Raw genomic sequence first — 24,974 nt, 5'->3', positions numbered from 1 at the left:
CGATGGATCATTCCATCGGTGGCGGACAGATTGGGTCTTGATCATCAGGATAAGCGTTCACGTTTTAATTCTGTTGATGATTTTTTGGTCAATTCGGAATGGCAGCTTAGGCACTCTTCCTTCGGTTGTTCAAGACAGTATTCGATCTATTCATAAGGGTAGAGATGATTTTTATTTATGCGCTTGGCAGCCCTCTACGAAGGGTATTTTCTCTGCCAAAGAGTACTATTCGATTATCAGTCCTCGTTCCTACTCGGTGGACTGGTATAAATTTGTTTGGAATGCTCACACTCCCCCTTCTCGTTCCTTCACATCCTGGAGAGTTTTGCATGGAAGGGTTCCAACTCATGACCTTCTGCAGCGTCTAGGCTTCTCTTTTGCCTCTCGTTGCGTTCTTTGTGGTAGGGATGCTGAGTCCATTAACCACTTATTCATTAGTTGTTCTTTTGCAGATTCTCTGTGGAGGGCCCTTGAGATTCATTTTGACTGCACTTTTCCTCGTCATTCCCAATTCATCCTTTTCTTCAGCACTCTTCGTAGCATTCATTTTGGCTCACAACTGTCGATGATGTAGCATGTTGCCGCTGTCTCTTGTATCTGGTCAATCTGGCACTGCAGGAATGAAGCAACCTTTAAGGAGGTTTCTCCTTCTATTCAACACTCGAAGATCACCCTATTTCGAATGATTCGAGAGTCCTTTGCCTCTTCTAAAGGTTTTTTCTGTTCGAGGAGAGATGCTGATATCTTATCCCATCTTCTGGCTTCTCCAAGGCCGCCTCCGGCTCCCAACATTATTCTACTTCATTGGTTTAAACCTCCTCCGGGTTGGGTTAAAGTCAACGTGGACGGCTTTGCTTTTGGTACTCTTGGCGAGGCGGGAGCGGGCGGTATCTTTCGTAATTATCGAGGCTTTTCCAAAGGTTCCTTTGCTTTTTCTACCCCTCCTTCTTTTGCTTATATGCCTGAGTTGAGAGCCGCTATTTTCGCAATTGAACTTGCTTGGGAGAAAAATTGGCATCAGCTCTGGGTTGAGTCAGACTCCATGTACGTAGTTAATCTGCTTCGGCTTTGCTCCATGGATGTTCCTTGGAGTATTCGACAAGAATGGTTGCACTGTCTCGACATTTGTTCTAGGATGAACATTATTTTTACACACATCTTTAGGGAAGGAAATCGTGTTGTTGATGCTTTGGAAAAATTTGGTGTCTCTTCCTCATTGATCAATTGGTGGCCTTCAGCTCCTGCTTTTTGTCACAGGTTTATCAATGATGACATCTGTAATTTTTTTCATTTGCGTTTTTCTTGACCTTTCCTAAACCTTTTCTCCTTACCCCTTCTTCTTGTTTGTTCTCCTTCATCTTCTCTTGTTCAAACACTCACCTTTTCTTTTTTATAATATATTGGCGGGTTTGACAGTTCTTGGGCCATGGGTACTCTCCCCGCTCAAGGTCTGTCTCCTCCCAATTTCTGTCCAAAAAAAACTCCACAAAATACTAATTAGTAACTTCTATAATTAAATAAAATACTAACTTGTGGAATGAATGTAAAAAAAATTAACATAAAATTAATTGATTTAAACATGTTAATAATAGAAAATATACTTACAATGACCAAAGTGAATAAATCAGAAAGTTATTAAATCAAGGATTAAAATGAATAAATCAAAAAGTTGTTAAATCAAAGACTAAAATGAATAAAACAGAAAGATCCTAAATTAGAGACTAAAGTAAATAAATCAAAAAGTTATTTATTTTAAGGATTAGAATGAATAAAATAAGAAGGTTTTAGATTAAAGATTACAATAAAAATAGAGTTAGTAAAGTGAAATGTGAAAAGGAGTACATGGTTAATTACTAGATTAGGGATTAAAGTGAACCAATTAATATTAAGTTATTAGATTAAAGATTAAAATGAACAATTAATGTTTAGTTATTAGATTAAAGATTAAATGAATAAAAAACAAAATTATTGCACTAAGGGTTAAAGTAAATGTAAATAAAATTTATTGCATTAGAAATTTTTTTTTTAATGGAAGGCTGGGACGCGGTCAAGGCGCCTAGACATCCTAACTAGGTTGGCATCCCAGGAACACCTTGACAAACCCGATTATATTAAAAAAAATTAAAAGAATACATAGGGGGAAAAGTTTAAAAGGAACGTAAATGAGCAACGTTACAAAGATCGTAAAAAATAAAAAGGTTGCAAAAAGAAGGTGTCGTAGGCCACCAAATTAGAGAAGGCGTCATAACACCATATTTGGCTAAGGGGTATGCTGTCTGATTTCCTTCTCTATATATGTGAGAAATCGCAATTTCCATGTCTGAACAGAGCTCTAAACATCATAACCACTCCTGCTTGAGCCTCCACGAGACAGCAGTCGAACGGATCTGTAAGAGGTGCATAGCGACGGCTGAGTCTGACTCGATCTAAAGTTTTTTCCATCTCCTTTCCCAAGCCATTTCGATGGCAAAAATTATCACTTTTAGTTCTGCAAAGAGAGCATAGGAGTCGTGGATGGGGAATGTGAAACTACCTTTAAAAAAACCCCTATCATTTCTGAAGATTCCTCCCGCCCCCACAGCACCTGGCGAGCCTCTAGCTGATCCATCTGTATTAACCTTGGTCCATCCAGCCGGTAGAGGTATCCAGTGAACCTGAACATAGTCTGGGGCAGGCGGTGGTCTGTTTCTAACCGTATAAGCCGCGTTTGCCTCACGGAGGTAGATAAAAAGACGTCTGTGGAAATTTGAATTGAGGGGAGCTCATCGTCAAAGATAGCGCCATTTCTGGTACGCCAGATAAACTAAAAACAAGTAATTACATAGAAATTACATTGACTTACCAGTGATTGCCTTACAGCAGTGGATTGTAAAGCGTTAAACAGATCAGCAACAACACCTACAATATTCAAATTAACTCCAAAACAAAGCCCAAGTGAGTGCCAAAGGCTTGCTGCATAGTCATATTGCATAAACAGATGATCTAATGACTCAGCTACATTTTTACAAAGCTCATGATGCGTTAGCGGCTAGGGTTAGAGCTTTCTACGACAAAATATATATGATAAGTGCGTTACGACTATGGATGTGATCTTTCTAAATGCTCTATCTTTACTAGACGTCACTACTTGGGGGCAAGTGTATCCCGTCATATCAAGTAATAATCCGGTTAAGATCGGGTATCGAATCCACGGGATTTATAACTGCAAGTATTAAACGACTCGGTTTTATACGTTATTTAAGCGGTGAATACTTTGAGGTTGATATGGGGACCAACTACAAACTACTCCTAACTACGGGTGAGGCGAATTTATACAACGAAACTCTGTGGAATGATATGGATGGCGATAAGTTATAAATATGACAAATAATGACTCCTAATGCATATACGGTTGATGTTTTGCTCTTGCAAAGACGACTACGTGTAGTGTAACCGACCCGTGAAGTACTTAGACTATGTGGTTCCTAGTCAAGGCGTGTCTAATGCTTGGGACCAGAAATTAGGGTCCGTAAGTTTCGTGGCTTGTCAATTCCTACGGTTTCCGGAGCGTCACTTCCGGTAAGGCAACACCTATATGAATCCCTAAAGATAGCCCGAATGGCGTCGGAAATCGCGTTCTCCTACACAATAATCAATTACGAGTATCAAAACAAATAACAAACATCAACACATATATAGAAAAGAAGAATATGAATCATAAATTATAAATATGGAGAATGTAAATATGAATTACAACCAAGCCTAGTACATAGGATGAGTACAAGCTAATTAGCAAGTGTAAAGGGAAGAATCCACCCTCGGAACTAGCTACCCGGACTCAAAGCCGTCTCTTAGGACTTAGATGGTGGAGCTTTCGAGCTTGGTGCACGGAGATGGAGCGGAACTTTGATGGAATGCCGGAATCAACGAATAAGCTCTCAAGGTGAAAGAGTTTGGCTATATAAAGCCTAAAAACAGAATCTAAAACTACAAATGACAAGAATTTAATCTCAAGAAGGTATATGTTACAAGGTGTATTTGAAATGAGTGCTAGTCACTCTTATTTATACACATCAAGCTAGGGGTAAAATTGTAATTCCACAAGGTGCAAGCATGGAGGAGCATGATTTTGTGCAGAATTCCCATAATATGCCTCGCGTAGGGTGTGGAACGCCCCGCGTGTTTGCCCATTCCGTCAGAAATCTCGTGCATGTGGACCAATTCCAGATCTTGTTGTCTCAAACACGCCCCGCGTAGACTAGGATGCGCCTCGCGTGTTTGAGTTTCTGAGATTTTATTGCTTGAATTGGGCCTTTTATGCCGCGCGTAGCTGAAGCACGCCCCGCGTAAATGAGTCTCTGAGCTTTTTGCATTGAAGAACTTCCTTACACGCCTCGCGTGTAAGGTGGTACGTCCCGCGTATGGATAGTTGACTCAGCGAGACCGTGCAGTCTGACTTTCAGGATTAGGCTAATTATTTCTGACCCATGTTCCACGCCTCGCGTATGGTGGTACACGCCTCGCGTAATGGTGACTAGATCCCACGTGGTTCCTGTGGATAAGTCAATTATTTCTGATCCAGTGTTTCACTCCTCGCGTGAGGAGTGATGCGCCCCGCGTGTATAGGTGGATTTTCACTTCTTGCTCGTACCTGAAATACAATTCTCGAGAGCCGAGTTAGCTTGACGTTTTATTTCCTAAATTAATCAAAAACAAGGAAAATTAACCGAAAGTGCGGAATTTATTTTTATTTCGTTATTTTATTAAAACACTCTATTTTTGCAATTAAACTTATTTATTTCTTCTAAAATTGAACCGTAAATCACGCTAAAAGATAGGGGTAAAATACCCCTATCAGCTCACACCTACAAACAATATTCAAACCTTTTGCCCGAAGGATATCGTGAGTTCTCAGTTTACCATGTAAGAGCTTCCAATAGAGCACCGAACGACTAGGAGGAATGAAGTTTCGCCAAACAAAACGACCCCAGGGACTACATTTTTACAAAGCTCACACCTAGAAAGAATATTCAAACCTTTTGCCCGAAGGATATCGTGAGTTGTCACTTTACCATGTAAGAGCTTCCAGTAGAGCATCGAACGACTAGGAGGAATGAAGTTTCGCCAAACAAAATGACCCCAGGGAACCCGGCTAGTTGGATCAAACTGTAAATTAGAGAACTCCTTAACATTGAAGATTCTATTTTTGGCCGATTTCCAAATGCAGACGTCAGAATCCTCCCTGCTTCGCTGAATATGTTGAATATTAGCCCGAATTGACGCTGGGAGCTGATCAATATTAGACCATAGGTTTCCATTCAAGAATTCCTCAATCTGATTGAACATACGGCCCTGAAACTTAGGCGGAATGGGTAATTGGGTTGCTATTGGTGACTCAATCCATTTATCGGTCCAGAAGTTCAATCTGGACTGCTTCCCGATCCACCAAAGAACTTGATTGTAAATGGTATTAAAACTGTGCTTACACGAAATCCAAATAGAAGAATTGACAATGTAAGATTTGGTTGCCTTAATAGAGAGAAAACCCGAGCGCGGACCAAAGTGCTTATGAACGAAGAACCCTGAATGAGCTCCCAGCAGAATTTTCCCAATAAAGATTGATTACATATGCCAAAGTTCTTGATACCCAGACCCCCACTTTCAATACTTCTTCAACAAGTAGACCAAGAGATTGTCACCAATTTCCTTTCATCACGATTTCCGGTCCAAATGAAGTTCCTTACCGCCCGGTTAAGCTTACTTATCAGACTCTTGGGCCAGCGATATACCATAAACGAGTGAATCAAAGCTCTCGCCAGAGCCGATTTCACTAGAGTCACCCGACCAGCCATAGAGAGGGAGGTTCCTTTGCATTGCGCAAATTTCCCCAGGAATCTATCCGCAATCGGGATAAGATATCTGCGCTTAGGTGCGCCTATAAACAGAAGGACCCCGAGATATAAGAACGGCAGCTGTGCGATTCGAAAGCCTAAAGTCGCAGCTAGATGTCCTGCACGGCCATTCGTAATTCCGGTGCCGAAAAAGATAGCTGATTATCCCAACTGACCATCTGACCGGAGATTTAGCTATAGAACTGAAACAAATCACGGATCACAGATATGTTACGTTTTGTGGCTTTTCCGAATAGGAGCATATCATCCGTCTAAAGCAAGTGAGAAGGGAAGGTCGTGTCACTCGAATAAATCATAGGTGAAAAACTCCCCTCTCCTTCCAGATTGTTCAGCCAACGGGTGAAAAAATCTTCGGTGATGCCAAATAGGATTGGCGACAACGGGTGTCCTTGCCTGACACCACGCAAACAGCCGAAATAACCACAGCTTATACCCCCCAATTAGAACTGAAATTCGCAAAGATGTAAGGATATTTAATATCCAATCACAGAATTGAAGGGAGAAACCAAAAGATTCCATCATAGTGAGTAAGAAGTTCCAGTCCAGACTATCAAATGCCTTACAGATGTCGATTTTAAGCGCCATATTTCCTCTAAAGCACTTTTTATTCAAGTGATTGACCCCCTCCGAAGCCGCAGTTATGCATTGGTGTATATTTCTTCCTTTGATAAATCCAAACTGATTAACTGACACAATTTTTGCAGCGATAATAGCAAGTCTGTCTGCCAGAATCTTAGAGATAATTTTATATGTAAAATTACTCATCACAATGGGACGGAATTGAGAAATCTGATTAGCATCCTTTACCTTAGGAAGCAGGGCCATAAGGTTTGAATTTAGCCCATGTAGAATGTATCCAGTATCAAAGAACTGAAAAATCATGTTGCAAACGTCTTGACCGACCACCTCCCAATACTGTTGGAAAAATAAGCCTCCAAACCCATCAAGCTCAGGTGCGCTCTCACTGTTCAGACTGAACACATCTTGTCTGATCTCTGGAACCTCAGGTTTCTTTGTCAAAAAAGCATTATCCTCCTGGAAAACCAGACGAGGGATGACCGTTGAAATACAGGATTTATCCACATCAATGGCCGCACTGGTGAAGAGGCTAGAGAAGTAATTAGTAACATGCCTTGAAATACAGTCAAAATCATATGTATTAACGCCACCAATGCTTAAATTCTGAATTCCCACTTGAGCTTTGCGGCCCATGGCAGCCCTGTGAAAAAATGGAGTTTCTATCACCAACAGCAAGCCATCTTATGCAGCTTCAATCTTTAAACAGCAGTTCTTGCCTATATAACTAAATATCAAGGTCTTCCCGAGCAGCCACCTCTCTACTGTGTCTGTCCGGAGTGCTTCCCAATGCCGAAATCTCATTCTGAACTTGTTTTAACACCTTTTTAGCAGATGTAATGTTGGTATCCACCCATCCAAAAACATTTCTATTCCAATCTCGAAGGACGGGTCTCAGGGTCCTTAATTTATGACAGAGCAACTGGGTCAGGGACAGAGATATGTGCGAGGATTTCCAGTGATTCATAATAACTTCCTTAAGAGATGGATGGGTAGTCCACATGGAAGAAAACAAAATTTAGATTGCCTGGGGGTGATGCGCCTCACGGCGTTCGCTACCGCAAGGCTCACTAAGGGATAAGTGTACCCCGTCGTTATCAAGTAGTAAATCTGGAAAGTCCAGGTATCGAATCCACAGGACTTATTTACCACAAGTATTGAACTACTCGGTCTCAGGTGTTATCTAGGCTTTGTGGGGTTTGAATTGGTTTTGATTAAGTTAATCTACTCCTAGGTTGAATTACGCTACTCCTAGCTAAGTTATCTAGTTCTAACTAAGTTATTCTACGCCTAATTAAGTTAAACTACTCCTAATTAAGTTAAACTACTCCTAATTGATCTTTCACTAATGCAATTACCCGAAGGAACATGGTATGAACGATAATAATGAGGTTAGGTTATTAGGTCTATTGATTAAAAACCTAATCTAAGTCACTTGTATTCAAGGCGATTAACACTACTTACCCTCCTGAAGTTCCTAATGCGTGATTCCCTTGTAAGGCCGGAACTAGGTCTAAGGCTCAGCAATTTGGGCTTAATCAACTAAGAGGTCGTCAATCTCCTGGGCTCTGACTAGGTCAGATTCAGCTCACAATATGTGCCTACTCGATTTTGCGGCTTTTGAATGAGTTAAACCAATTGAATAAAGCGTAAGACAAAGATTAAACAAACAATCATAGAACAAAACAAGAGCTAAAATAGTATTAAAGATGAAGAACAATATCACAGGATACAATTAGCCTAGGATTCATAGACTGTATCAAAGAGTAAAAACAAGGAAAAGTAAAAGGAGATACGAAAATCCCTTTCAAGGAACCTGTCTACTCTGCAATCGGCTTCCTAGGTCTTAAGGACGGACCTTGAATATTCCTCGAGAACAGCTTTGAAGGAGCTTCAATGGAGGTTGATGAAGATGGAGGAGATGGAGAGGAAATTCAAGGGGAAAGCTAAAGTAATTTACAAATAATGAAAGATGCCTAATTTATATTGGAAAAATCCTATTTATAGACGCGGTTTGGGCCCTCTTCTTGACCTAATTCGTGTCCTTATGCGTGTAGGAAGTCGCGGGGTCCATCGTGGCATCGTGGGGGCGAATTGGTCTTTTTGACCAATTCCCGTAGGTCTGCTCGGCGAGCAGGCAATGCCTGCTCGCGAAGCAGGCACTGCTCGCCGCGAGCAGGCCTCCAGGGGCTTGCTCGGCGAGCTGGCCTGCGAAGGCCAGTTCGTCGAGCAGTCTAGCCTGATGCGCTCCCGCGCGGTCGCCGAAATGCCAATTACGTGTCTTTTCGCCCGAACTTATCCCTGCGCATGCACAAAAACTCCAAACAACATTAGTCCAAAGGCTAAATTGACCCGCCAATCGCTTATTTGAGCAAACGCTTCGTTTGGTGTGACTTTTGACGGATCAATTAGCTTCAAAAGATAACGGAATTATTAGATGCATGCCAATTTGGCCGTATTTGCCTAAATTGATCACAAAATGAGCTTAAATAGCGAAAAGTAAATAAAACTTTTCCAATTTCTAACTAACTCACACAAAAGCATTTAAATGCGAGAATTGCTCGCTTATTAACCAAATAACACTAAAACCCGTCCTAAAACCGTACCCAAAGATAGGGGTTTTTGACCCCTATCAAACCTCCTCGCACTTAAAACTTTACTTGTCCCCAAGTAAACTAAAAACTAAACCCGTAATCACAAACAAGCTAGAAGACCTCCCGGTTTGACTAGGTGTTTGACATAATTTCGAGCATCTGTAATCACATGCATTCGGAAATACAAAGTAGAGACACGATATCCAAAAGCCGCATTTCAATTATCATAGGTCATATGTTTTAAGCAAAAGGACACATGTTCAATTAAACGAGCTTGAGGGGATCGCCAAGTAAAACACCTCACCATAGGTAGTTCACTCATTTCACACAGTTTTGGTGGCTAAAGTGTTTACTCTCGGCTTATGTTCTTGCTTAGGATTACGTTGATTTTGCACGTTCATCCGAGTTCCTCTACTATGCTATATGACTCCGATGATATCAAAAACAGCCTCGAATTGGGGTTGTAATGTGGTTAGAGGGTTAAAGGTACATCAAGGGTTAATAGCTCTAGCGCTAAAAAAACAAAGTTCAAATGGCTTTAGCAAATATGAAGTGATTGAGCTTTTTATTCATCCATTATTCTCTTTTTGGGATGTTTTCTTGAGACGTTTTGATTTAAAGAACTGGGGGATGAAGTTCTCCCATTTTAGTTCGTCTCTTTTCTTTTCTTTTTTTCTGTTTTTCTCTTCTTTTTTTTTTTTTAGATAGTGATGCTCATTCACTTCTTAGCCTTTTGGCTTGCTACTATAATGCCATAAACAAAGAAAAAGCGCTAGAAGAAAACAAAGGCTCAATTTGAGCTTTGCAAAAACTTTGGGTTAAGTAGCAAACCAAGTGGTGGTTTGCAAAAAAAGGTTAGAACGAAAGAAAAATCTATAAACTACAAAAATATAGGCTCAAAGGGGCTTCCTAGAGTGGATGAAAAAGAGAAAATAAGGTAAAGAAAAAGGGTTAATTCTAATGAGGCTGATTTCATCGTTTATCATCTCAAATCATTGCATATAGGTTCAACACAGTATTAGGTGCAAAATCTGTAATCTTCCACAAGTCAAAGCATTCACACAAAAATGTCAAGAAAAAGAGCTTTTTGATGTTCGCTCTTAGGCTCAAATTCAACTCACAATTCTTTGGGTTTCAATTTTGTGTTTACTAGTTCTCCCCAAACTCAAGTTTAACATCACATGCCTTCAATTCTTAAGTTATCTACCTAAGTAATGATTTTGACATTTCTTCAAAAGTAGGGTCTAAATGCAAACTTTAGCTCATGCTTTTACAGATACAAGGATTGTGTCCTACACCTAAACTAGTTGTCATGCAATCTTAGATTCGGTTCTCAGCCCTCAAAGACAAATAACGAAGTTTAGATTCGAAGGAGGTTCACGGTTTTAGGTCCTAAACATGCAAAACATAAATAAAACCCGAAAAAACGCAAAACTAAACTAGACACGATGCAACAAAAATTTAAAAATTATACAATTTTTGTAAGTTTGTCTACCCCTCCTCCTCACACTAAAAATATGCAATAAGTTCCAACATTGCATCACAAATCATAAAGAACAAGTGCAAAAAGTTAGGGTGGAGAAGACAACTTACTGATCGGCCGGGGGGTATGGCCAAGGCATGTTATAGCGTTCGCAGTAGTCTGCCGCTACGTATTCAAGACCTGAAAGCCTTCGGTCCATATTCTGCTCAAAGTTCGTGAACCGTTGGTCCATCTGTTGAACAGTGTTAAAGGTTTGTAGGTTAAGATCTCGCATTTCTACCATCATCGTGTTGATGGCTTGGAACTGGGCCTCCGTCCCCGGCACTTGGTGTTCCGTTTGGTCATCTGCTGCTGCAGCTTCTCCTTCCTCAGGTTCGTCGTGCTCTTCCTCTCTTTGTCGTAGTGGGTTCCTTGCCCATTTTCTTGTCCTCCCACTTGAGCTTGCTCCTCCAGATGGGTTCCTGTTCATAACTGAATGGAAAGTAGACTTTCCTAGAAATGCAGAGTTAAGCAAGGTGGGGTGGAAACCATCTTCCTGAATGTCCAAATCCTTGAATTGGCTATCAAGGAAGTTGGTAACCAAATGACCAAGGCCAACGGACCCGCTTTTTTTTACTTGTTTGGCTTGAAAAGCCTTCAAAGATGGCTTTGATATTATCAGCGGGTTTATGGTTGGCCACACACCACAGTATGAGCAATTCTGTCTTTGAGACCTTATTGCTCTCATTTTTCCCTAACAAGTTGTGAGCCACAAACTTGTGGACAAGGTTTAACACTGGGTCTCGAAGGTGGATTGGGCTAGCAGTGCGGGAGTCAAATTCTGATAAGCCTGTTAATTGCTCCCAAGCTTTATCTTTTGTCATGGGTTCCTCAAAACCCGAGACTGCCTCTGGATGGTTATAGACTCCCATCAAGGCTGCTAACGTGACGTCATTGAGACGATAGGGTACACCGTTTAGTCTGAAAGAATGCTTACCACACCCCAAGGGCATCTCTTTTCTCAAAGTGGTCAGAAATTCTACAGTGAGGTCGTAATACACTAGGGTCCTTTTCGTGGCCAGTCTATGCAACCGTGGAATTTTAGGACTTCATTGAAGTCCTTTTCTAGACCTATAGATGCCAGATATTTCTGATCAACAATGATTCGAGTGGCAAGGTCTTGCCTAGAAAACCACTGATATAACAGTCCCTCTCGCTCATCTACCAATCCGAAAGGTGAGTTATACTTAGCTTGCAGGGTATCGCTGAATTCGACGTCAGAGTCGGCTTCATTGTCAACCGCGATCTTGCCCTTGCCTTTCCTTCCCATCGTACCTGAGAGATAGACCAAACGGACTAGTTAGAATCTTTTCATAAACATAAACATAAACCTCCAAATCACCACTAAAGAGATAAAACCATAGTTTAGAAACTTAGGGACCAAAATCTTAAGCTTTCAGTCCCTAAGTAATTTCCCCGTAATTCTTAAATTCGTGCAAAATTAGAGGTGCCCAATGACTAAAATGTGTTAAGAATGTGATATAGAACTCTATTGGTAAGTTGTCAACTATAAACTAAATAGTTGAACTTTGAGCTAAAATGGAGATTTTTCCCAAATTGAGCAATTTCTCCAAATTTTCACAAATTAAGAACAAAAATCATACCCAAATCACATATTGATCATAATGTAACTATAAATTGCAAGAATATCAAGAATTAAAAGCAAGTAAAAGGTTATTTTAAGAAAAAAGATAAAAAAAACCCAAAACTTAGGTTTTGTCCCAAATCCTAAAAATTAACACCCTAAACTAAAATCTAAACCTAGAAACATGTTAGAAATCAAAAATAGGTAAGAATACATACCTTAGTCGTTGAATTTGGGTTAGTATGGAGGATTTGGGGTTTAGGTTTTGTGAAAAGGAAAAAGAGAAGAAAAGAAAGAAAGAAGAAGTGAATAAAAAGAAAGAAGGAAAGGAAGAAGAAGATAAGGAAGGGGATGATGAGTCATCCCCTATCTTTATCTTTTTATTCCTTATTTTACATCTTACATTTTTTTTAGAGAGAGTATGGGGTGCAAAGCTTGACAATATATATAAAATATGAAATCAAAGATTAAAAATCAAACTTAATCAAAACAAAAAGAATGGAAAAAAATTGCAGAAACAATTGTTCAAGCTTGAAATTAAACCGAGGAGAACTCGATTTCTCCCCCTTAATCAATCCTTTCTCAGGATCTTTGGATTCTTCTCCGTTGTGCTTGGGAGAGAACCCTGTGGCCTTTCTTGCATGTCCCTATTGATCTGAGCTACCTGATTGCTCAAATTCTTGCAGAAAGCTTCATTGTTGGCAAGCCTAGCCGAGATCTCCTTCAAAAGAGTAACCACCTCGTCAGATTCCTTAGGAGGTTGCATTGGCCCTTGATTCTGCTGTTGATATGGGGGCATGCCAAGCCCCTGATCTCTATGCTCCTGAACAAAACCACTAGGGGGTCGAAGCACATTCTGATTTGAATTCCCGTAAGATAGGTTCGGGTGCTAAAGCCTCCTATAGTTGTTGTTGTTGTTGTAGGAGTTGTGGTTGTTGGGGTTGTAGTTGTTATAGTTCTGGTTGTACCTCGGCTGTCCCCCAATATAATTGACCATCTCCACCCCGTCTCCAGCGAAAGGGCTACCTGCCTGACATTCCTTTCCATGGTGGTCGCCGCCACAGTGCACACAGGTGGGAGGTTGGCTGAATTTAGCCAACAGGACGTCCATCTTCCTACTTATATCCGCAACACTCGGATTTTGTTCTTGTTCTTCCACAGCAAATACCCGCTGCCTTGTGGGGCCAGCGAGCTTCTGTTCTTGCCACTGCACACTTTTCCTAGCCAGCTCATTAATCATGTCATACGCCTCTGTTGTTGTCTTTCTGAACAAATCTCCACCCGCTGTGGAGTCTACAATAGCCCTGTTGGTGGGTGTCAATCCGTGGTAGAAGACGCTCACCAACTGATGCTTGGGTATGTCATGATGAGGGCACATGCGCAGCATCTTTCTGAATTGGGTCCAAGATGTATGGAGCGCCTCGTGCTCAGGTTGGTGAAAGGAGGTGATCTCTCCCCTGAGCATCGCTGTCTTCGAGGGAGGAAAGTAGTAGGATAAGAATTCCTTCTCCAATCCTGCCCAAGTCGTGATTGATCCGGGCTCCAGTGTTCTCAGCCATCTGTCCTTGCAGCATCTTGAGGAACCCCATTTGTCCTTGCAGTGTCTGCGCACATTAGGAAGCGATCCAGATGATGATTCGGGCTCTCATGTGCTTCCCCTCCAAACAGTCCGGCTTGTTGAATCAAGTGAATTATACCGGACTTGATTTCGTATGTATTGGCCGGAATATTCGGAGCGGAAATGCCGGACAAATGCTGGTGTCGTTGCGGTGCCAGGATCTCACTCATCAGACGAGTGTCAGTTTCTGGCCCGGTGTTCTCAGTGTTCCGCTCATTGTTCCGTTCATTGTCAGTCATCTTGATAGGCTCGATGATCTCGTCTTGCTTCAGCTTTCCGATCTGTTTACTCCTGCGAAGAGTACGTTCAAGTTCAGGGTTAAGAGGGACACACGGTATTCTTGCTGATCTTGTAGGCATACTCTGAGAAGGAATAAATACACAAAATAAATGAAAGCGGAAAGAAAATTATACACATCATACAAGGTTACATGGTTTTGTACAAGTATTGGTTTATATTGACAAATATAGATTGACGTACATGGTGCAAACTAGTAAAGATAAACAAGTATGTGTCAGAATATGAACAAATATAGATATAAGAGTATACAAGTACAAAACGGTATAAACAAGCACCGATAGACAAGTATAGATGAAGTTGACAAGTATAAATACACGTTCGTATAAACGAATATAAACAAGCGTAAGTATAAACAAGTATGATTATTATACACAAGTATATATAAACAAGTATATATAAACAAGTATAAACAAGTATCATGATTATAAACAAGTATATATAGACAATGATATGAACAAGTATAAGTATAAACAAATATAGTTATTATTGACAAGTATATATATACAAGTATAAATTATATTAACAAAGGTATTCACAATGAATGCCTAAACTAACAAATCGACCTTTGGTTCGATATTGCAGAAGAAATAAGTCCCCGGCAACGACGCCAAAAACTTGATGCGCCTCACGGCGTTCGCTACCGCAAGGCTCACTAAGGGATAAGTGTACCCCGTCGTTATCAAGTAATAAATCTGGAAAGTCCAGGTATCGAATCCACAGGACTTATTTACCACAAGTATTGAACTACTCGGTCTCAAGTGTTATCTAGGCTTTGTGGGGTTTGAATTGGTTTTGATTAAGTTAATCTACTCCTAGGTTGAATTACGCTACTCCTAGCTAAGTTATCTAGTTCTAACTAAGTTATTCTACGCCTAATTAAGTTAAACTACTCCTAATTAAGTTAAACTACTCCTAATTGATCTTTCACTAATGCAATTACCCGAAGGAACATGGTATGAACGATAATAATGAGGTTAGGTTATTAGGTCTATTGATTAAAAACCTAATCTAAGTCACTTGTATTCAAGGCGATTAACACTACTTACCCTCCTGAAGTTCCTAATGCGCGATTCCCTTGTAAGGCCGGAACTAGGTCTAAGGCTCAGCAATTTGGGCTTAATCAACTAAGAGGTCGTCAATCTCCTGGGCTCTGACTAGGTCAGATTCAGCTCACAATATGTGCCTACTCGATTTTGCGGCTTTTGAATGAGTTAAACCAATTGAATAAAGCGTAAGACAAAGATTAAACAAACAATCATAGAACAAAACAAGAGCTAAAATAGTATTAAAGATGAAGAACAATATCACAGGATACAATTAGCCTAGGATTCATAGACTGTATCAAAGAGTAAAAACAAGGAAAAGTAAAAGGAGATACGAAAATCCCTTTCAAGGAACCTGTCTACTCTGCAATCGGCTTCCTAGGTCCTAAGGACGGACCTTGAATATTCCTCGAGAACAGCTTTGAAGGAGCTTCAATGGAGGTTGATGAAGATGGAGGAGATGGAGTGGAAATTCAAGGGGAAAGCTAAAGTAATTTACAAATAATGAAAGATGCCTAATTTACATTGGAAAAATCCTATTTATAGACGCGGTTCGGGCCCTCTTCTTGACCTAATTCGTGTCCTTATGCGTGTAGGAAGTCGTGGGGTCCATCGTGGCATCATGGGGGCGGAATTGGTCTTTTTGACCAATTCTCGCAGGTCTGCTCGGCGAGCAGGCAATGCCTGCTCGTGACGAGCAGGCCCCTGAGGGCCTGCTCGGCGAGCAGGCATAGCCTGCTCGGCGAGCTGGCCTGCGAAGGCCAGTTCGTCGAGCAGTCTAGCCCGATGCGCTCCCGTGCGGTCACCGAAATGCCAATTACGTGTCTTTTCGCCCGAACTTATCCCTGCGCATGCACAAAAACTCCAAACAACATTAGTCCAAAGGCTAAATTGACCCGCCAATCGCTTATTTGAGCAAACGCTTCATTTGATGCGACTTTTGACGGATCAATTAGCTTCAAAAGATAACAGAATTATTAGATGCATGCCAATTTGGCCGTATTTGCCTAAATTGATCACAAAATGAGCCTAAACAGCGAAAAGTAAATAAAACATTTCCAATTTCTAACTAACTCACACAAAAGCATTTAAATGCGAGAATTTCTCGCTTATTAACCAAATAACACTAAAACCCATCCTAAAACCGTACCCAAAGATAGGGGTTTTTGACCCCTATCAGGGGGGCAATGCTACAATTCACAATGAGGGGGCAGTGATCAGACTTATGCTTTGGAAGAGCAGAGAATAAATCATTTCCCATGAATCCAAGAAGGCCTCATTAATCAGGCCCGGTCAAGTCGGCATTCCACATGAGCTGAACCTTGTCTTTCATTGGACCAGGTGTAAAAGCTCCCAGAGGTGTCCAAATCCATTAAATTAATGAAATTCCAGAATTCCGCACAGGCACCAGCAGCAGGTTGGCTTCCATTTTTTCATAGGCCCCTGTAATTGCATTGAAATCCCCTAGTACAAGCCATTTTGCACTTGCATGAGGGAGAGTCAATAGGTTGTTCCAAAGAGTTCTTCTACCTACTAGTGATGTTTTCGCATAAACAAATGAAATGTGATAAGTGATACCAGCCAAATCTAAATTAATAGAGACATGCTGATCAGAAGAGATGAGAAGAGTGACCGAGTTTAACATTCTTATAGACGCCAAAAGCCAAATAGAATTACAACTATTAACCTTAACAAGCGAAAAACCAAGTGAATTCCAGAAATTAGTAGGCATGTTATCGATACTTACCATAGGCTCAGAGAGATAAAGGAGATCCGGACGATTTTCCTTACAAATCAATTGAAGAGCACGTTGCAGTTCCAGAAAAGCACAATCATTGATACCGTGATGGGGCGGGCGACTCCTTCTCTTGGAGCGGGTTGTAGGCTCAGGTTGAGCTTTTTTAAATTTTTTGATGACTGTATGCCACTCCTCTGAACCTTTTATCTGAAATGTATCAGAACTTTAAGAAGAAACAGATTGTTGCAAAGTAGAGCCAGTCATACCATCTTGAAAGAAGTTAAGTGGCCTTGTTAAATTTGGTAGCTTAAAACTGAATTGCCCATCCTGGCAAGGTATGTCATCATCAGAATCCCCCCACTGTCTTTCTCTGCTTTGACACTTCCTCCCTGCGCTCCGCATATGCAGGTATCAATTTCGATTTGTGAAGTACCATTTACAGTGAAGACTCAATTGTCTCATGCGAAGGTTAAGGCTGTCGCTACGCATTGTCCCTCCTCTCTAGCTGTCTGGACACAGAACGGCTTCTGAGAGCATGGTTCTGTTTCTGTTGATAGCCATTTCGATCCTTATTTATGGAGTTATTGTTGTTACGATGGTAGAGCACCGTTGAATGCCCTATGATAGAGCAAATGCTACACAACGATGGCAGATGTTCGTATTCCAGATAGACCTATTGCATATGCGCGTCTGTGTCAACCCGGAGCCTGGTTTGCAAATCTTTTGCCAAGTATCAAGACCCGAGCATAATGCCCAAACTCCCCATAAACCGTGTTTTGATCAAAGCGGATAGGGACTCCTACTGCTCGTGCAATAATGGCTATGATTCTAGAATCCCAGAACTCCCAAGGCAAATTATAAAACCGAACCAATACCTGAGTCGTTGTGGTGCTGTGAGATTCCGGATTGAACCCATGCATCTATAGAATAAATCGCATAGTTCCCAGCTTTAGGGATAGAGCTGCAGTGCCCTAGATGTCCTGAAATGAGCTTGCCGAGGGCATAATGATATGATAAAATCCCTTACCTAAAGAGATTAATTTCCAGTCCATATTTATGTGCCAGATCTGAGTCAGCTTGATTTTGAGTTCTGAATGCTTCCATGGCGAGTCTCCTTTGCATAAATGCAGTCGACCGATCACTGAATGTTTACACGATTGAAGTCTTTCATTATAGATAGACTGCTGAATCTGAACGACCTTAAAACCCCCTTCTTCTGAGACTTTCATAGGAGCAGAATCAGGTATCAGAGGAATCGAGCTTACCACCACTGTGGTGAAAGTGACCTTCGAAGAACCTAGAGGAGCATCTGTACCTTGCGCCGACGAGGGTGTTTCTCGGGGTCGCCCAAATAAATGAGCAATATTATCATTTGCGGCCGGGCGCTTGCCCGTGAAATGTTCAAAGGCTCTACGACTAAAGAGGTGCGCAATTGCGGTAGAGTCGTCGAAGGGGACAAACGACGGCATGATGAAACGGATAAGAGAGTGAAGGAAGAAAGACGGCGGCGGGCGTCATCAGACAAAAGATAGTAAATAAGAGTTCATGGTATGGGAATTGATTCTTGCATTAGAGATTGAAAAGGATAAAACAAGAAGGTTTTTTTTATAATTATTCATAGTAAAATGACCGTGAGATAAGATTTATCTCGAATTGGTTCGTTTACCCCAAATCATCATTATGAACAAAAACTAAAACAATTGAATCAATAATATTAAGGGATAAAAATGAGATTTTTTTATAACTATTGGTAATAAAATGACCGTGAGATAAGACTTATATCAAATTGGTTCGTTTACCTCAAATCATCGTTATAATATTAACGAGCAATATTATTAATGTTAGACTTTTTACAAAAAAAAACAAGTTAATTAGAACAAATAAAAAGGGTAAAAACAAATGATTTAACTAGTAAATCATTGCTTTAGAGTTAATTTAAACATATTTAGGCATCAAATATATACAGAAAATATATTTGATAGCCTATAGATAATAGAAAAATCAGTATTGAAAAATAAAAATAGAAAAAGTGATGAATAGTATATTTTGCAGTGTAAAAGATAAATAGCAGACATGATTTGTTCCTCAGAAACATTTACCTATGTTGTGGAATGATTGAAAAATCAAGAATAATGGAATGCGGGTTTTGGATTTCTGAAATGATATTTTATTCAGAGTGTTTTGGCAGAGCTTCGTTAATTTTTGGTGTAATTTTGGTCCTCTAAGTTGTGTCTAAGAGCTGCTGTTTATAGGCAAAATTAGGTTTTCATGGTTAAATTTGGAATAACCAAAATAACACAGGCGCTTAAAGGGAAGTTTTCGGTTTTTATTAAAAGGTTTCTCGAAACCTAATGTAGAAGAAAGGAGACAGCCGCAATTGTAACTCCATTGTATTTTTCCAATCATCTTTGAAGGTTTTCATCATAGGGCTTCATCTCTAGTGTCTACAATGGCCCTACTTTATCATGCATTGTGAGTTATGCGCATTTTGAAAGAAAACTTATTTCAAAGTAAATGTTTTGAAAAAAATGGTGTTTTGCCCCTACTTTGAAGAGGCTGAAGCAAAATGTATGTAATTGAACAAAGTATGGTAAAGTAAAATACTAACCTGGAGTCGGAGTGATTGCAGTCTATGTGATTTTGGTGTATTGTTTTTCATTCTGAAAACGTTGCCAGATTTACTGAGAGAGATGTCGTTCCCCATTCCGAGAATGATATGAATTGTTGATGCATTGTTTCCCATTCCGAAAACATTATCAGACTTCAGGATAAAAATTTCGTTTCCTATTCTGAGAATGACGTGAATTTCTGATATATTGTTTCCCATTCTGAAAACACTACCAGACTTATTGAGTTGATTGTCATTCGCCATTCCGAGAATGATATGAATTGTCAATGTATTGCTTCCCATTCAAAAAATATTACCAGGCTTACTGAATTGAATGTCGTTCCCCATTTCGAGAATGACATGAATTGTCGATGTATTGTTTTCCATTCCGAAAACATTACCGAACTTACACAGTTGAATGACGTTCCCCATTCCAAGAATGACATGAATTGCCAATGTATTGTTTCCCATTCCAAAAATGTTACCAGGCTTAATGAGTTGAATTTCATTCCCCATCACGAGAATGACATGAATTGTTGATGTACTATTCCCCATTCCCAAAATGTTACCGAGCTTACTGAGTTGAATGTCTTTCCCCATTCTGAGAATGACATGAATTGTCGATGTATTGCTTCCCATTCCAAAAATGTTACCGGGCTTACTGATTTGAATGTCGTTCCCCATTTCGAGAATGACATGCATTTTTGATGTATTGTTTTCCATTTCGAAAATGTTATCGGGCTTATTGTATTGAATGTCGCTCCCTATTTCGAGAGTGATATGGCTTGCCGGTGTATTGTTTCCCATTCTAAAACGTTACCAGGCTTACTGGAAAAATGTTGTTCCCCATTACGAGAGTCACATGGATTGTCGATATATTATTTTTCATTTTGAAAACGTGACTGGGTTATTAAGTTGAATGGCGTTCCCCATTCCGAGAGTGATATGGCTTGTCGATGTATTGTTTCCCATTCTGAAAATGTTATCGGGCTTACTGGAAAATGTTGTTCCCTATTCCGAGAGTGATATGAATTGTCGATGTATTGTTTCCCATTTTGAACATGTTACCGAGCTTACTAAGTTGAATATCGTTCCCTATTTTGAGAGTGAGATAGCTTGCTGATGTATTATTTCCCATTCCTAAAATGTTACCGGGTTACCGAGTTGAATGTAGGTCTCTTGAACGACCTGTTGTGGTTGATATCTTCAATGATCTCAAATTGTAGGTCCCTTTAGTGACCTACAGCTGTCGATCTCTTTAGTGATTTCAGGTTATAGGTCTCTTCAATGACTTGTAGTTTTGGATCTCTTGAGTGATCTCAGATTGTAGGTCTCTTCAATGACCTGTAGTTTTGGATCTCTTGAGCGATCTCAGATTGTAGGTCTCTTTAATAACCTGTAGTTTTGGATCTCTTGAGCCATCTCAGATTGTAAGTCTTTTCAATGGCCTATAGTTTTGGATCTCTTGAGCGATCTCAGTTTGTAGGTCTCTTCAACAACCTGTTATGTTTAATCTCTTCAACGATCTCAATTTGTAGGTCTCTTCATCGACCTGTAGTTTTGGATCTCTTGAGCGATCTCAAATTGTAGATCTCTTGAATGACCTGTTGTGGTTGATCTCTTTAATGATCTCTGTTTGTAGGTCTCTTGAACGACCTGTTGTGACTGATCTCTTCAGTGATCTTATATTGTAGGTCTCTTCAGTCACTTGTAATTGTGGATCCCTTCAGCGATGTCAGTTTGTAGGTCTATTCAGTGACCTATCCCATAAGTTGATTGCTCTCGTTAAACGATCTGCTTGTCAGCTATAAAACCTTACTCTCCCTTCCGCAGCTATCTAGCTTTGTTGAATATTTGATGGGAACTCTTCATGTGAGCTGACTTTTCTCTAAGCCACTATTTCGGAAATTTTGTCTATCTGTTGACAATTTTATCATTTCGCTCAGGACTAAATTTTCCGGATAAAGAGAATAAACCATGCCCCACTTCGTGGGGTTACATTATCTTTAGCCTAGCTTCCCTTCAGGATGGCTATGGGCTTTTGAAAAAGTTATAAGAATGGATTATAAAGAAAACTGAATACTTAGATGGAGTTTCGGAGTTGTTTTGGATTCGTCATAGCTCATCCTTTATACAAGCATTCTCGAATTTGGGATCCATTTCCTCAAAGAGTGACCCAATCCATCTCTTTCACGACTTTGAGTTGACGATCTCATTTAACGACCTTCAGTTGGTGATCTTATTGAACGACCTTGAGTTTATGACCTCATTAATGGCCCTGCGTTTTCTTGCTTCAAAAGATATTTCTTTGGTGTACCTTCAGATCGGGCTAATCTGCAAAACAACTTGAAAATGTGTTGAACATTGCCTTTTGGGACATTGTTGCCCCTATTTCTAGGGAAAAATTGAGTATCTCATCAACCATTTTCTAATTTAGACAGTATTTGCCCCTCACTTTTGGTGAAAATTGTCCTTTTTATCATATTAGAGTTTCAAGTATGCCTTGCACTAAAGCAAGAGGCCCACTCTCTCATGGAATTGACATCGAATCAAATGACACATGATTATGTGTAGTGATGCATGTGAGCATATGCATGTGGATGGATATGTCTAAATCCATGGATATGTGCAAATACTTATGCGTGTATACATGTAGACATGAATGTATGTGTGCATGTATGTATGTGTGTACTTGTTTAACGCTTTTGGTGGTTGGTTGGCAAGCGTTCCAGTAACTTTGTTAAAAAAACTACAAAATATGTAAATTGGATCTAACTTCTAATAAAAAACAAAAGTGTAAAGGACTTAAAGGACATAAAAGAGCTTAGAGTTCGTAGCGGAATCTAGAAGACTGATTATGACTATACTGAAATAATGCTAAAAGAAAGAATTAAAGTAGAATTGCTTGCATTGAATTGAATGAGATTGAGTGTTATCATCACTGGGAGACTATAGCTAGAACTTTGAATTTTTCATTTCATTTCATTTCCTTTATTGTAATTATTGCAATTCAATTCCTGCTCATGTTATTGATTTGTTTATATTCAATTTTTCAATTGGTTTAGTTATACGTTGATATAGATATTGATTCAATTGTAATTATTTGCCTTGAACATTTGTATTTGAGCCCTTTTTACATCAATAAAATACTCATTTTTTTTACCAAATCATGTGTCAATTTCGCACTTTTATTTTCCTATACTTACTCATCCTTTGCTTATATGAAATAGCCTAATAGGCAATAGCTTTAGATAATCTAGCAAAGTTTCTATATGGTGCTAGGAACCCAATAGTGACTTTTCAATCTTTACGTCCCTCGTCAATCGATAAGTCCAAGATATACCTAATTTAACATGCATAATTGTATTTGATTTCATGTAAATTGTGTGTTAATTACTTTGTTTTCGAAAGATTTTACGTGAGTATTTGATGTTTGTGTGCAAGGTGTTAATTATTTGGAAAAAGCTAAATCGAAGCAAAAAATGGATTAAAATTGACCAAGATATCAAGCTTTCAACCAAAGTCACGTCTGAGATTTGGAAGTTGCGTCCGAGAAGCTGAAACACATCGCCAAGGAAAGAATCAGAGTTTCTATCACTATCGAGATTACCAGAATCTCGATAAAGACACGCGCAGGCCAGTAACACGCGCTGATCTCCCCCTTTCCCTCGCGTGTCGCGGTCGAGATTCTTGAATCTCGTACGCGGTAGCGAGAAGTTTATGTATTTTTCTATCTTTATCTTCATCCAAACAACGCATCCTTTCATACGGATCGAGGCTACTCTTCACCAACGGACATGCCTTTCCAGCAAACACTTTGGAGATTATAAATAAAGGGAAAATTCTGTAGAAAAGAGTACACACAATTTACACAAAGTATACAAGATACATAAATACAGATTTTATTATTTACATTAAGGCTTACCAAAGTCGAGTTTATGCTTCGAATTTGATGCAAAGATTTCTATTTCGAAGACTCAACGAGAAGATCCAGAATTGAAGGCGAACCAAGGTGTGACGAACCTACGAAGTTGAGTAAAGGATTGACAACCCGGAATTCTTACTTCGTTCTAATGCATTTCAACCTTGTTCTTCTCTATTAAACTTGTGACGTTTATGACTCACATTAATAATATATCTTTTAATTCAATTCCATTTTCACTATTGTTTTACTTAAAGTTTGATTTAACAATATTCTTTAAGTAATATTAATTGGTGTTTTCATGTAAAAAATGCTTGGAAAGAAATTTGGTATTCGAACATGCAAACTTCGTTGAACACTTAAGCAAATTCGGGTTTACATTTGGTCATTGCGGTAATTCCAGTAATCAGGTTTAGATTCCGAATTTGATTAATGTTTTCAATCTAGGATCGAAAGTAAAGATTGATAACAGTTCAACTCCTTTAATTGAATCAATGGGTAATTTATTATATTTATTTTAAACAAATCAAAGTTTGTGTTTTTGGCTTAGCATAAATTAACCTGGGAATAAGTTATAATCTAGATTTAATTTCTGTAATTAGAATTAGAATTAGAAAACATTTAACAAATAACGATTTTCTATTTACCTTAAGAGAAAATGAATATAATCAAAACAGTAATTTTTAATCGAAATATCAAACTTTCCCTTTGGATCGATATCTTTTATTACTACAAGCGAAACCATGCATTTGCGGAATTCGTCCAACATCAATCATTTCGATTAAGTTTACAAGTTTTGGCACGCAAATCCATAAATTTAACCATCCACATTAACTGAGAATTATTTCTCTAACATGCCCGCATTAAACCACATGTGACAATGTTGAAATTAGCATTATTATATTAAAAAAAAATATGGCTAACATTAGGTTTAGGAGAATAGATGATCCATATAGAAAAAAGGTTTAGGACAGATGAGATGCATCTTGTGTGCTAGTTGTCTCTTGAAAAAATTTTGTTATCTAAAAAGTTAACATAAAAACAAATTCTGGCCTCATAAAATTAACATAATACTTTCTATTTTTGGAATACGAAAAAGGCAAAAGTGCATTTTAGTAAGGAAAATAATTACAATCATAAAAAGGAGGAGCAAAATCTCACTAAAAAATCTTAAACTGTAACCCCGAAAATCACAATATTACATATGATTTTCTTTTGAAAGAATATTACACATGATTTTAAAAAAAAATTAAAAAATCAATGAGAACAATTGAACAATTATAATTAAATTTTACCATTGTTTCCATTTCGTAGTTTCTAAGTGGAAATGGAAAATGATTAGTTTTCAAAAGTCATAAAAAAGAATATTTAATTTTTTTCAAATTTAAAATGATAATGACAGTTCCAATTATATATCAGAAGGATTTAACATGTTACCAATGAAATGTTGTGGGATAAGATTGATATTCCTAATTATATGCTTCAAATAAGCCATATCTTATAATGCTCAACAAAATAAAGGTATTCTGCACCAAAAATCGTAATGATTCATTCACTTTTTCTTCTAAAAATCATTA

Source organism: Euphorbia lathyris, chromosome 1 (assembly GCF_963576675.1).
Source record: "Euphorbia lathyris chromosome 1, ddEupLath1.1, whole genome shotgun sequence".
NCBI classification, from domain to species: domain Eukaryota; kingdom Viridiplantae; phylum Streptophyta; class Magnoliopsida; order Malpighiales; family Euphorbiaceae; genus Euphorbia; species Euphorbia lathyris.
This window is presented reverse-complemented; position numbering follows the sequence as displayed.